Source organism: Trachemys scripta, chromosome 2, assembly GCF_013100865.1.
Source record: "Trachemys scripta elegans isolate TJP31775 chromosome 2, CAS_Tse_1.0, whole genome shotgun sequence".
In the NCBI taxonomy this organism is placed as follows: Eukaryota; Metazoa; Chordata; order Testudines; family Emydidae; genus Trachemys; species Trachemys scripta.
In genome coordinates this window covers 150,788,849-150,802,324 of record NC_048299.1, presented here as the reverse complement: position 1 = coordinate 150,802,324, position 13,476 = coordinate 150,788,849, and the positions used below count along the sequence as shown (strand labels likewise).

At 46.5% G+C, this 13,476-nt stretch overlaps 1 protein-coding gene across 3 annotated transcripts in view; it reads right to left on the bottom strand.

Moving 5' to 3' along the window:
• The window catches only part of PEBP4 (phosphatidylethanolamine binding protein 4), a 218,759-nt gene extending 205,483 nt beyond the window's left edge, over positions 1-13,276 (bottom strand). Inside the window, exon 1 of one of the 3 annotated variants that reach the window (XM_034761859.1) lies at positions 13,259-13,276. The gene's annotated coding sequence lies outside the window, so the exon portion shown is untranslated. Of the gene's footprint in view, positions 1-55; positions 162-3,286; positions 3,303-13,258 lie in introns of those variants that run through there. The other 2 variants (XM_034761860.1, XM_034761858.1) reach the window with 2 other exon arrangements.
• Between the last annotated feature and the right edge of the window lie 200 nt (positions 13,277-13,476).

Sequence of the window (13,476 nt, the reverse complement as noted above, 5' to 3'; positions counted from 1 at the left end):
TGAAGCAGGTCAGTCTCCCCCTCCCCCCCCCGTCCCCCAAATCTGGGCAGTTTACCTGGAGCTGAAGAATCAGGCCAGGCTGGAGCAGGGAACTTATCTGCCTTAAGCAGGCAGATAAACACTGCAGCTGGCTGGACTTTGTAACCCTCAGTCAATCCTCATGCCCAGCCAGAGTGACAGATGGCAGGTGCCAGGGCGGGAAAGTGAGAGGAGCAGGGAAGCAGGAGCTGAAGCCGAATGGGTTTTGCAACTGTCAGTCATCTCAGACTTGACAGTTAGAGGCAGGTTCCAATTCTGGCTTCCCATTCGCGCGGGGGGGGGGGGGGGCGCACAATGGAGCATTTGTTGGGGGTTAGTTGATATGCTTCCTTCTGGGAAGATCTTGACATTGGAGGGAGTGGTCCTTGATCTCCAGTTGAAGAAACTGGGAGGGTGCATTTTAGGTTGCCATGGAGATGGTTTCTTCAGTAGGAGAGCAGAGGGCGAGACTGGAAGCCAGGGATGGGAGAGAGAATATACCAGGAGAGGCAAATAGCCAAGAGGAAAAGGGCAGCTGCTAACTCCTAAGTGAGAGACCAGTCTGGGGTGACCAGTTGTTTTGTAGGTGCTGTCCCGCAGTTCAATATGCACCTCGTATTTTATGTGCTACCACTTCTATAGGGCTTTTCATGAGAGGATCCAATAGTGCTTTACAAATACTCACCTACCTCACTGGCGGGAGCATGGAAAAGGGGGTTGTGTTAGCAGAAATGGAAACATGGAGAGATTAAGATACTGATCCAAGGCAGTGTAACATGTGGGAGAGCAGGAATAGAATCCAGGAATCTCAACGCCCAGTCCCAGAGCTCTGTGAGACCCTGCTCTTGGCAAATCCTGGATTGCAGTTCCTTCGCTCAAGTCGCTAGACTAGTGGGTCTCAGACTTTTGTACTAGCGACCCCTTTCACATAGCAAGCCTCTGAGTACAATCCCCACCTTATAAATATATAAAAAAGTGTTTTTAATTTAACACCATTATAAATGCTGGAGGCAAAGCAGGGGTTGGGTGGAAGCTGACAGGTTGGTGCCTCCCCCACCCCATGTAATAACCTCCCGACCCCTAGTTTGAGAACCCCTGCGCTAGACAATCCCAGATCCCCCATTTATATAAATCCCAAACTCAGCCCAGGTTTGAGCAAACCCTATTCCCATCTCCATAGGTTGTGAAAAGGCTTTAGGCATATGTCCTAAGACAGGCAAATGCTGGGGCACCCACCTTAATTTCAGAGGGTGCAAGTCTACAAAGAACCAGAAGAGTGAATCTCTGCACAGCTCTGAATTACTACACCCCCTAGTGACTGCCTCCAAGTTAAGTGGGAAGGATCCAGCCATGAAACGTTCATTTGTAGGATGCACCAGGCAATAAAGACGGCTGGCTAATTAATTCTGGCTGTCATTCCCAGCGGATAGTGTTTTTGCTTATACGTATTACAACACATGCTCCATCGTAACATAATAGTTACGGACATGCAGAGAGCGCACGGGCAAGTGAGAATGCCACTATCATCAACAGAAGAGGAACCAGGAATGTAATGGGAGCCATCCTCAGGTTTGGGAGTAATCGCACAGCGTTCCCACGTTCAGGGATGGGCAAGCCCTATAATTAGAGCCCTGATCCTGCAAACACCAATTCAGGTGAGTAATTCTTTTCCCACGGAAGTCAAGGCACCTGCTTGCATGACTGCAGAGCCAGGCCTTACATTCTCATCCTCTACTGTAATCCAGGAGTTAACGATTTCAAGAGCTCCACATTCCCCAGTATAACTGGTGGAATGACGAATGAGGTCAGTGGTAGCTGCATGTGCTGATCAAGGGAAATTCTAGCCCCATGGCACGAAGCTCGTGACTTCGCACCGCTTGCTACGTGGCTGTGAGCCACCAAATCTCTCCTTATTACTTGGGGTGAGCAAGATAGCTGGCAGCATACATTTCGCCTTTCCCACTGCTAAGAGAAGCACACAGTTCCATTCCCCATTTTGACAGGTCTCTCCTTTTGAGAGATGGAGAAACCCAGCCAATACCCACTTGAGATTAGCGCAGGGGACACTCACATAGCCTTGAACTTGGATTGTGCATGCTCCTGCAAGGAACACTTGGGTCATTCAGTGCTCTGCCTTCTGTAGGCCCAGCCTTCCATCCTCCTTGCTGGCATCTTCTCGAACTCACTTCAGAATTTCTGCAGTGGTGACACTTGAGAAATTCCCTAGAGAGTTTGTCCCACTTGCTCAATGGCTTAGAACCTGGTTCCTGGTAGATGGAATCCCTTTATTGTAACAGGTCATAAAGGAGTTATTCGCATCCTCCTAGGCATCCACTGTAACATTTACTGCAGTGCCTACTCACATTGGGATCCACCCCACAGCACCCAGTCTGGGTCAGCCAGCACCAGGAGCTTGGACAGTGGCACTTGGTCTACAGTGGGGGGTTTGCACCAGTGGTAATCCACAGTATATACACTGGTATAGCATGTCAAGAGGGGCTTGCATTGGGCAACTCCTGGTACCAGTCACTTTTACACCACAGCAGTGCATAGGGTTACCATATTTTGAGCCCCGCCCCAACTCCGCCCCTTCCCCAAAGTCCCCGCCCCAACTCCGCCCCCTCCCCTGCTTCCCACAAACATTTGATTTGCGGGAAGCCTGAAGCAGGTAAGAGGGGTGTGGGGGGAGGAGGCGCGGCCCAGTCTGGCCCCCCCGGCGTCTCCAGCCTGGGTCGGCTCGGGCCCTGGGGTGCCGACCCCGGGGTGCTGGCCCCAGGCCCGGCCGAGCACCCCCGGCCCGCCCAGCACTGCCAATCCCCGGCCCGGCCCCCGGCCAAGCACCCCCGGCCCGCATGTCCCGATTTTCCCGGACATGTCCAGCTTTTGGGGATTTCCCCCCGGACGGGGATTTGGAGCCCAAAAAGCCAGACATGCCCGGGAAAATCCGGACGTATGGTAACCCTAGCAGTGCATCTACACTAGGATTTGCATTGGAATGTGTGTCTGCATCCCCCCGCTGCCATTGTGTCAAGGTTTACAGAGTACGTATCCATACTTCCCACGCGTGACAAGCGGTCACTGCACTCCTGGAGACATTTCAGTAAAGGGCAGGAACATGAATTAAATCTTGGATCCCCTTTAAGGAAGGCATCATTGCTTCGCAGATGAGGAACGCCAAGGTTACACACACTCCAATCGTGTCCTTTCTGATTGCTAATCCACTCGCTGCTTTTCACCCCCCAAGATACCCCTGCATCACAATAAATACCTGTTGGTGCTGCTCACATCGGGCCCTTCACTTGCTTTTGATACGGTGACGTGGCATCTGTTGGGCTCCCGCCTCCCCGCACGGCCTATTGTTTACTATATAAAGTGTATTTGCCAGGCGTGGCTTTGAGCCGGAGCGAGGCTCTGGGCACCATTCTGCAGCAAGTCAAGACTGGCTTGCAAAGAGGCACGCTCAGGGAGGTGCTTACCAGAGAGGAGGAGAGCAGGATACACACACACAGTCAGCCACTTCCATCATGGATAGTTACGAAACACAATATGAGCAAAGGGATAGGAGGATGGGCAAGGGGCAAACAGAGTTCCCTTTAGTGACTGCGTAGGCAGACTGAGCAGTTGAGAACAATCCTTTTTGCTATATCTGGTGTAAGATGAACTTGGGTGTTAGCCCTAAAAACTATTTGCAAAGTAATTATAATGATCTTAGGACTCTTGCAGAGAGCAGAGCTGTAATGACCGCAATAACGCCATGCCCACCACTGCTGAGTGGAGCCTGCTACAGGCATGAAGTCACATTGCAAAGCTCAGTACAGCGGCTTCTATGTTCATTTGCAAGGTCAAATGACCATCAGCCAGCACGACCCACCTCCCTGGAGGCTTAAAGCCAATAGACAGTTTGCTTTCTAGATACATGCCTGGTAAAGGGAGATTCAGAACGCACAGACACAATGTTGTCCGGCAATGAAGCAAACAACAGTACTTCGGCCTGTCTACAACATCTTTCTTTACAGATGCTTTAGGCCTCTGAGACAGTGAGGAAATTGCACAGTTCTTCTGCCAATAGTTGATTTTTGGTTCACTTGCCAAACAAACCAAAAAGTCACCCAAAAAGACAACAATCTGATCCGAAACAAAAAACACACAAAACAAAAATATAATTTCTCAGCAAAATAGAGCCAACTGAAATATTTTGAACTAGGATTTTTCCCCCTCATTGAAAACACCAGTTTTTCAAAAACCTGGAAGTTATGTGGCAAACTGATAGCTCATTTGTGCCATTAGTGAAACTATCAACATTTTTTGTTTACTAAAACCCCGGTTTCTCAGTAAGTGAAAAAAATGCATAACTGCTCCAATAGTGGTTTCAGTAATCTTCCTGGTGAGGGTTCCTTCCGCCCCTCCCCCAAGTAAAATATTGATCCATTTTGAGAAGAGCTGGTTGGAACATTTTCGCTTAAGTGACATACAGCTTCAATGAAGCAGTGTAATACTTTCACCGGGAAGGTTTGGTTTTTGTTGTGAGGGGTGGGTGAGAGAATGAACGAAAATGAACCCACACTAACTGGGTGGCAACTGCACTAGCCTGTGATGTGGCAAACCCAGATTCAAGTCTCTGATTTGGAGTGATCTGGGAAGGGGGTGAGGGTGGGGAAGCCACCCTTTGCTCTAGATCAGGCATAGTGGGGATTCACCCAGCTATAGAGTGACACACACCAGTTTTGATCCCAGCAACAGAGTTTGACCCGCAACAATTTTTTTTTTTTTTTTTTAAAACATTGAGTGGCTGCAGTAGACAGCCACCAACTTTTTGGAGAAGGCAAGTTTTCTTCTCTTTCTCAAAAGCACTATGCATGCCATGGATACTACATAAATAAAAGACCCATTTTACAGATACATAAAGAAGCAGCGCAGAAGGAGTAAGATCTGTTCATCATCACTCAACAAGATGGGATCAGTCTGAGGGCAGGATGCAGCACTAGGCTTTAATCCAGTGATGTGCTGGAGGAGACTCTTGTTTACTTTGATGCTAGAATCTTGAGGAAAAGTTGAATAGTTCTCATGCTTTCAGTCACCCCCTTCTGAATACTGTCAAATCAATCACCTCCACCTGATATGATGCATCCATTTACTTCTGAAGAGTATATATTTTGCCTTTTAGATATGCCATGTGTCAGACCTCTTCCATTCCACCTGGTCCTCCACCCACTCACACTGGTATGAGTAAGAAGGAATCATGCCAAGGGAGTTTCCTTGGTGCAACAAGAGGCGAGTTGAAAAATAAGGCTCTCTTCCCCTCCTCCCATCAGATCACAAACAGTTGTCTGATCATGACATTCAGTATGCTTCCCAAGAACAAAAGCAAACATTCCAGCCAGTGGCACTTTCTGGTGGTTTGTTTGCTCAGAAGAAGTGTCAGCACGACTGAGATCTCCAGGCCCCTGCCTCGGGAACCCAGGGCATTGGCTAGTGCTTTTCCTTTTGGTTTTCTTGGTGCTTCAATAAATATGGGAAGATATGCAACTTCTCTTAAGGCTTTAAGGATACAATTAAAGTAGTGTCAGGTCCTATGCCTGCTGCTTCTGACATCCCTCTGCCATTTTTTGTTCTCCAAAAGTCCTTGCACACAAGAGAAGGGTAAATTGACTAATCCTACAGAGTAAACAGTGAAACTAACTAACTACAAAGTACACAGACAAGAGAAATATTTTCTCCTGCTTGGAACCTCTGCCAGGTACAAGTAACCCTCAGGGTGACTAACACATGGTAAGGCATTTTGATACAGAACTGCCATTTTTAGTGGATTGTGATCCTTTAATTTGAATTCAAAGAATCCAGAACAGGTGCTGCAGCAGCAAAACATCAGGTCATTGGCCTATCCAGACCAGTAATGGATTTCCAGGGTACCTGATGCTTTAGAAAGCACACCCCCAGAACACACAAGACCAGTTGTGCATTAGAGGGAAAGGAGATTCCATCCATGCCAGCTTGCATCCTGGATGGCACAATGGCTAGGGTGCTAGCTAGGGACTTTGGGAAAATGGGCTCTGTTCCACTGCAGAAAAATACAGTCTTGTGAAATATTTTGATTTTTTTTTTTTTTGACAGGAACATGTCATTTTTGTTAAGGATCAAAACAAATCACTTTGACTCCTGTTCTGATCCTGTTGAAACATTTGACTTTACTTTGTCTTGAATTCAGTATTACTAATTTTAATATGTCAATATACAAGAGAATATGTGTTACCATTAAACATTTGTTTCCAAATCAAAACAAATTTCAGAATTTCTATTAATGAAAATTTGACTTTTCATTCCAATTCAGAACAAAAGCAAGATTCAAAATATTGGATCTTCCCAGGGGACAGAGATTCAGTTCTCCAATCAGCTCTAGTTTAAGATTAATCAGCACTATTTAAAATCTAGAAATATTTGCCTCCCTGACTTCCCGAGGCAGTGATTTTCCATGCTGTGTGAAGTTATTTCATGGAGTCTAAATTTACCTGCAGTAAATTTTACGCAGTGACCTCTATTCTCATAAGATGCAAGATGTTAATTGCCTGCAGAGAGAAAGGATGTCAGAGCAACTAAATATCTCTGGCCCCAAGACACAGGAACCCAGAGCACTGGCTGGTGCTTTTCTTTTCAGTTTATTTGGTCATTCAATAAAGAGAAATTATGTATCTCCCCAGAAGACTGGGGGTGGAGGGGGAAGGGGAGAGAAGATTTATGTTCCTTTACCAGTGCAGAGCAAAGAAAGGTGTACAGTTTCTAATGGCATCATTTAACAACCTCTCCTACTATTTAATGTAACATGGCAAATATTTTAAAAAATGTTGGCAGTAAGACATACAACCACGGATGGATTTAGAGGCAGGCGAACACCCAGGGTGCCAAGCTTGGGGGGGTTCTGGGCTCGGGGAGGAGGTGGTGTTTTTGTTGTTAGTGACAAAAGGGAAGATAGAATGTTTGAAGTAACATGTTTCAGGTATTCCGTATGTGGATTCATTTTCCTCAAACCTCCTAGAATGTTGTCAGCCATGCCCTCGCGGGTACAAGGAGTGGGGTGTCACCAGTCAGGCTTATGTGACAGGGATAAATCATGCATGCAAACCTTGCATCCACGTTGTGAAATGGGCTACAAATGCAATCAAAAATAAGGTATTCAAATGTTTAACAAATGGAGGGGGGTGCCAAAGACACTCCTTGCCTGGGGTGCCATTTGGTCTACGGCCAGCTCTGCATACTGAGATTGCAAAATTGCAACTAAACAGCATGGCTTCTTTTGATACCTTAGTAAGGCTGTTTGGTCCAAACACAGCAGCAAGAGACCGGAGCTCTGTTCCGGGCTCTAACACTAGTTTGCTGTTTGATTTGGGAAACTGCAGTACAGAGCTGACATGCTGATAATTCCCCTTTCCTTCTAGGGTGACCAGATGTCCCGATTTTATAGGGACCATCCCAATTTTGGGGTCTTTTTTCTTATATAGGCTCCTATTACCCCCAACGCCCTGTCACAATTTTTCATACTTGCTGTCTGGTCACCCTATCTCCTTCAGATGACTGACAATCATCTTGATCTTTGCAAGATAGCAGTGCCAGTTCAGTAATAGAACATACGTAGCCCTAGATCAGAAGATCCAGTGAAGAACCTAAAGTTACAGGGAACTTCGCACAGCAATACAGCAATCAATCAATGCTGGTGGTACTGATACGCCTATGTTTGAGCAATGCAGGAAAGCAGCAGTTTCCTGGTCTTCCTGCAATTCTCAGCAGAGCAAGGATTGGATTTAGAGCAACAAAACAAAACCAATACATCACAGTGCATTCATTATCAGCCTCTACTTTGGGCTGCTAGAACTGAACTTGCAAGGGCAGGGGCCTTGGCAAGGGAGTTTTCTATCTGCCCCAATCAGAGCCTAGGTCTTGCCATTTTTTTAGGTCATATTCAAGAAGCAGTCCTCTGAGCTGGCTTTTCCGTGGCAGCAGGTAGAGGAGTTGCTTGCCTGTTCACCTTGGAAATTTCTCTCCTGGTTAGCAAAGCCCTGTAGCTGCTGGCTCTTCGCTGTGCAGGGTGTCCACTCCCTATTTGGGACAGCAGGAGTTGATCTCCATGTGGTAGTCAGGTACTAGAGTGTCATCGCCTACAAGTTTGAGCAATGGTGATCTCTGTCCAATAATGTAGACCACTTTGAATGTGTTTGGGGAACATCCAAATATTGTTATCCTCTCCTGTTTCCAGTAGATCACTAGCTGTAGAAGAGGCCATAGTATTTGATCCAATATCTTCTCTACCAGTTTCCTGCCCTACCACATCACACACTTTAAAGCTCTATTCAGAACATGAGCCAAAGAACTATGGCAATGGTTTAAGGTTCTGGACCATTCTGGGCTGGCAGGGTTCAATGGGAAGAATTTGCAGCACATAGGGTATGGACACTGCTCCCATAAATAGAGCAGTTGGGAATTTTCTGACAAGGTTTTTTCCCCCTTGGAAAATCCTTTAAATCAAAGCTGCAGGAGAGGGTCGCTTCTGATCTTCAAAGTTTCAAAATTGTTGAAACATCCTATTTTATCATTTTTGAGACAAAGATTTTTTTTGGTTCAAAATGCCTTTCAAATTTTAGTGAATTTATGCTAAAAAAAGAGGTAAATTTAAAGGTTGAACTCAAAAGAAAAATGTTTCAGCTGACCTGCTCTGAATTTTTCACAAATTTAGTGAATCAATGTGAGTTTGATTTTTCATGAGGGTTTGGTATGGGGAAAGTTTCAGATGTTCAAAAGATATTGCAGGATGGCAAACAAACAGTTTTCCACCCACTTCTACTTATAATTTAAGTGGACTGGACAAGTATGTAACTAAGGACCCACACGTTGTACAATTTTGAATTATTCTTAAAAAGAACAGGAGTACTTGTGGCACCTTAGAGACTAACAAATTTATTAGAGCATAAGCTTTCGTGGGCTACTGCCCACTTCTTCGGATGCAAACTAGATGCAAACTCAGGATTGAATAAGGACTGGGAATGGCTGAGCCATTACAAACATTGAATCTCTCTCCCCTTGTAAATATTCTCACACTTCTTATCAAACTGTACTGGGCTAGCTTGATTATCACTTCAAAAAAAAATTTTTCTCTTACTTAATTGGCCTCTCAGAATTGGTAAGACAACTCCCACCTGTTCATGCTCTCTGTATGTGTGTATATATATCTCCTCAATATATGTTCCACTCTATATGCATCCGAAGAAGTGGGCTGTAGCCCACAAAAACTTATGCTCTAATACATTTGTTAGTCTCTAAGGTGCCACAAGTACTCTGTTCTTTTTGCGGATACAGACCAACACGGCTGCTACTCTGAAACCTTGAATTATCCTTGTTACTTTTCTTGTTGGTATTGTTTTCATCATAGCAAGTAATTAAGAATGCAGGACTGGATAATTGGACTCTGGAGACATTATTAAGAGTTCTTAGTTCTCTAGCCATCTACCACTCTCTCGTACCTAGAAGTCATAATAGATTTTCATTACAAGATAGAATATTTACTACAAGACACAGCGCCAGACTCATTTGAGATTCATATTTGCTAAATGGGTCCCTTGAAGAATGATAGTAAGACCTTGGATTTTTGATAGAGTGTTTTGCCCCACACCCCATTAATTAAGGCTCTTTACTCCTTTAATGGTCCAGGAAAATATGCATTAAAAAGCACTTCTGGTTATTGAATGGAAAAGTTCCTATCTTGATGAAAATCTCGTTCAAGAGATCAGCAACATTATTTTAAGGCAGCATACAGTGGCAGCTTCGAAAACTCAAGGGAACATGAAGTGGGATGAATCTGAACGTGCACAGAGAGGGAGCAATGGATTGTTCTACTAACCATAATTAGCAGGAGCCTGTATCTGGGTATCTGCAGCATTTATCAGATGGTTAGGAAAGCGACACAGGAGAGGTCTGGCAAACAAGCCATTTCTAGAAGCACTGCTTTGAGCTACAGCCATGATGTTTCAGGCATGGCACAAGATACCCCCGTCAGCCACTGGGCCAAAGCGCTCTCACATGTAAGAAAAAACACAGCATGTTACACAGATGGCAGCAGATTCACTGTATTAGCAGGCAACCAGTGTTAAGAGATTAACTGAAAGGATCTCTACCTGCCAGAGTTCAGGCTTCTGTCTGCACTGTTTGCCAACAGGCAGCTATGGTCAGTCACACTGGATTAAGTGCCAGCTATACATCATGGACCGGATCAGATGTACAGAGGCCTGGACTGTAACGAGACAAGCAACCACTTCTGTGGCCCCACAAAGTCGTGGGACCTCCTTGTCAACCTTCTTCCAGCACAGGCCAAACTGGCCATCTACAAGTCCAGGGAGAGGAGGTTGGCCAACAGGATTTCCTGCAACTGTGGGGCCTATTTCCAATCCTCCGTCCGCTCACACATCCGTGCAGAGTTCCTCTGGGCGGCGCCTGCTGACTCCCATGACACCTTCAAGGAGTAGTGGGCGCTGTCTGCGGTTCTCTGCTCGGTGTCCCCGTCAGGTTCCTTTTGTTTAGCCCTGTGACCTCACTCCTGTCCCTGTTATCTCATTAGTTGTCCCCTGTACTTAATTGAGATACCAGACTTTGTGGATCCTCCCCTGAGGCTGGGGGAGGTCCTTTAGCAGTGGGCAGGCTTCCACTCACTCACTTCCCAAATCCCAACAGGACAAGCAACCACTTGAAGTTTGTCTTACAGCCAATTTTACGTCATTAGCCGCGCTGAGAGAGGCACCAGCCATTTTCACCTCGAGTTCTCAGAGTGAGGTCCTCAGGCCCATTATAACCCAAGAAGCCCGGAAATGCTGCCTGTTGCCACCCTCTCCCTGTAACCGCCAGGGGATGGAGCTGATCTCGCAGGGGTTTATTGCTGGTGTACTTTAAAAGGAAGAAGCCGCAGCGATATCTATTTGTAACCCACACACCTTCTGGGGTGGTGTTCTGTCCCCTCTAGTGGCACCGAGGCCACTTAGAGAGAGTTAAATGAGTCTGTTCTATAGCCTTAGCTAAGAAAGGCTCACTCATGCACTAAGCTTCAAAAGTCCCAGGTTCGATCCTGCTGGCTGGGTCTGTTGGTGTTACAAGTGGGGGCTCGTCTGGGATTTCAACTGGGAAGTCTCTGAAGCTTGGGATACACTTCCTCAACTAGGGGAAGTATGTAACCCACCCACCTCCTGTCCCATCTAGTGGCACTGAAACCACTTAGAGAGAGAGATTGACGAGTCTGCTCCACGGCCTTTGCTAACAGCAAGTTAGCTTTTAGCTCATGTGGTAGCAGCTCACGCTTTAAGCGCCAGAGGCCCCCAGTTCGATCCTGCCCACCAACAACCGGGGTCTGTCGGCGTTACATATTCACCTAGCAAACAAGGCGGGAGTACAAGCAGACATCACGGCTAGTTTATTTTTGCTAATGCTCAGTTAGGTCTAGTGGTCAGTGCAATGGGCAGGGACTGCCTCTTACTATGCATTTCTACCGCACCCAGCACAATGGGGTTGAGGTCAGTGTTTTGCAGGTCAGACCAGACAATCACAATGGTCCTTTTTTCCCTTAAAACAAAACAAAAAAAACAATAAATACCCCAACCATGAAATCTTTCCTTGAGGCACTATTGAAATGGAGACAGATGGGAAATCTGTAATCTAGGATTCTGCTTCCTGCTCTGCCACTCCCCGAAGCCATAAATTCAGATTATAAACTCTTCAGGGAAGGGACTAATGTTCTGCACTTGTGCAATCCCTAGCATAAGGGGCACTAGATCTTGGCTGGTCCCTAGGCACTACCATAACAAACATGAATAATCTCAATTTCGAGGTACCATGGTTCCCCATCTATAAAATGAAGTTTGTGATACTTAACTGCCTTTGTAAGACACCTTGAGATCCTGGGGTGGAAGCAGAGAGCAAAGTAGCAGAACAGATCTGGCGCTACCTACGAGCTTCATGATTGTCCCTCTGCTACACAGAGGGAACAGATCCCCCTGCTCCAAACAGCACGAGCCCCTATCACTTAAAAGGAGACTCTCCCTCATCTGTTAGCACTGTAGGACCTTTGACAAACAAGCAGTTCTGAGGCCATCCAGTAGGGGCCAGTAATTCATAACGCCAGTCAATTCAATACACAGGCAAGTTAGGGCCTCAGGCTTCTGGCAAGGTGCCATAGAGGACTCCATTGTAGCAGAATCCCTCCACCCATTTGCTAGTCTAGTCCCTTAAAATGGCCTTGTCTGCACAAGGCCTTTTTGGGATCTCTCCCACTGTGCAACCTTTCTGCAGGCAGCGCTGGCATTAACAGGGCTTAGGTGGCTTCTGGCATTTTTCACTACAATACAAGAGCAGAAGGATCACTGGTCCTCCACTCTATGGCTCACACTGTCACAATCTTTCCCCAAGAGAATCTAGCACAGACCCAGCCACAGAGCCAACAATCCATCTAAAGTGACACACTATAAACAATCCAGCTCCTTCACCTGCCCCACGTTTTGCAGCCTATTGCGTGTGCCAAAGTACTGCACGCTCAGCAGCAGGGCTGTCTGCCCTCTCCTCCCTGCACTCACTCCAGCCCCGTAATCATTGCCCCATTCATGAACTCCCCTCCCAGAAGTCACGCCTGGCACTTACATGCCGGATGGCCCATTTTGGGAGGGTCACATGACTGTTCAGGTATGCATGACAAGTTCTCTTCAGAGACAAGATGCGTGAGGTAATATCTTTTATTGGACCAACTTCTGTTCTCTCGAGCTAAGCGAGGAGAGGTGACCTTGGAATCTTGAATCGCCTGGAGTTAATAGCACTGAAACGCAGCGTGTTAGAGCTACTGATTCTGTCACCGGCATTACATAAAGACACCTGACCAAACCCACCCTGCTGCAACCACATGCACATTGTGACAGCACCTGCCTGGGCTGCGCTTTCCAGCTGCAGCTCTTCGGGGGGGGGGGGGGGGAGGGGAGAAGGTCTTCTATTCCGGGAATAGTGTTTTCATTTGACCTATATTAAGTACATACATTTTGCAGTCACAAGGTAGATGCAGAGAACACAGGGCTGTATGATAGCCTTGGTTTTCAGTGCCAGGCCGCAGCTCTGAAGCCTGACACATTGCGGCATGATCCCAGCAGGGAGAAAAGACACTACTGAGCCCCTTTGACCTACCATGACATCACTCAACACACATTACTCAGGACCATGCCCAGTTACTTACATGTTACTGATACACATGTCTCTCTAGCCACCCCTGTCTCATTTGTTCCCCCTTTTAACGTAGAGCTTAAATCCCAAGATGAAAAAGGGCCCTTTTGATCACTAGCAGACCGCTCCACCAGCATTGCTCCCGGAGCATTCCTAGGTCCAGAAATCACTTCCCAAGCACAGGAAGCAATTCTCTGAACTCTAATCAAAGGCATTTTGACAGGACAGCAG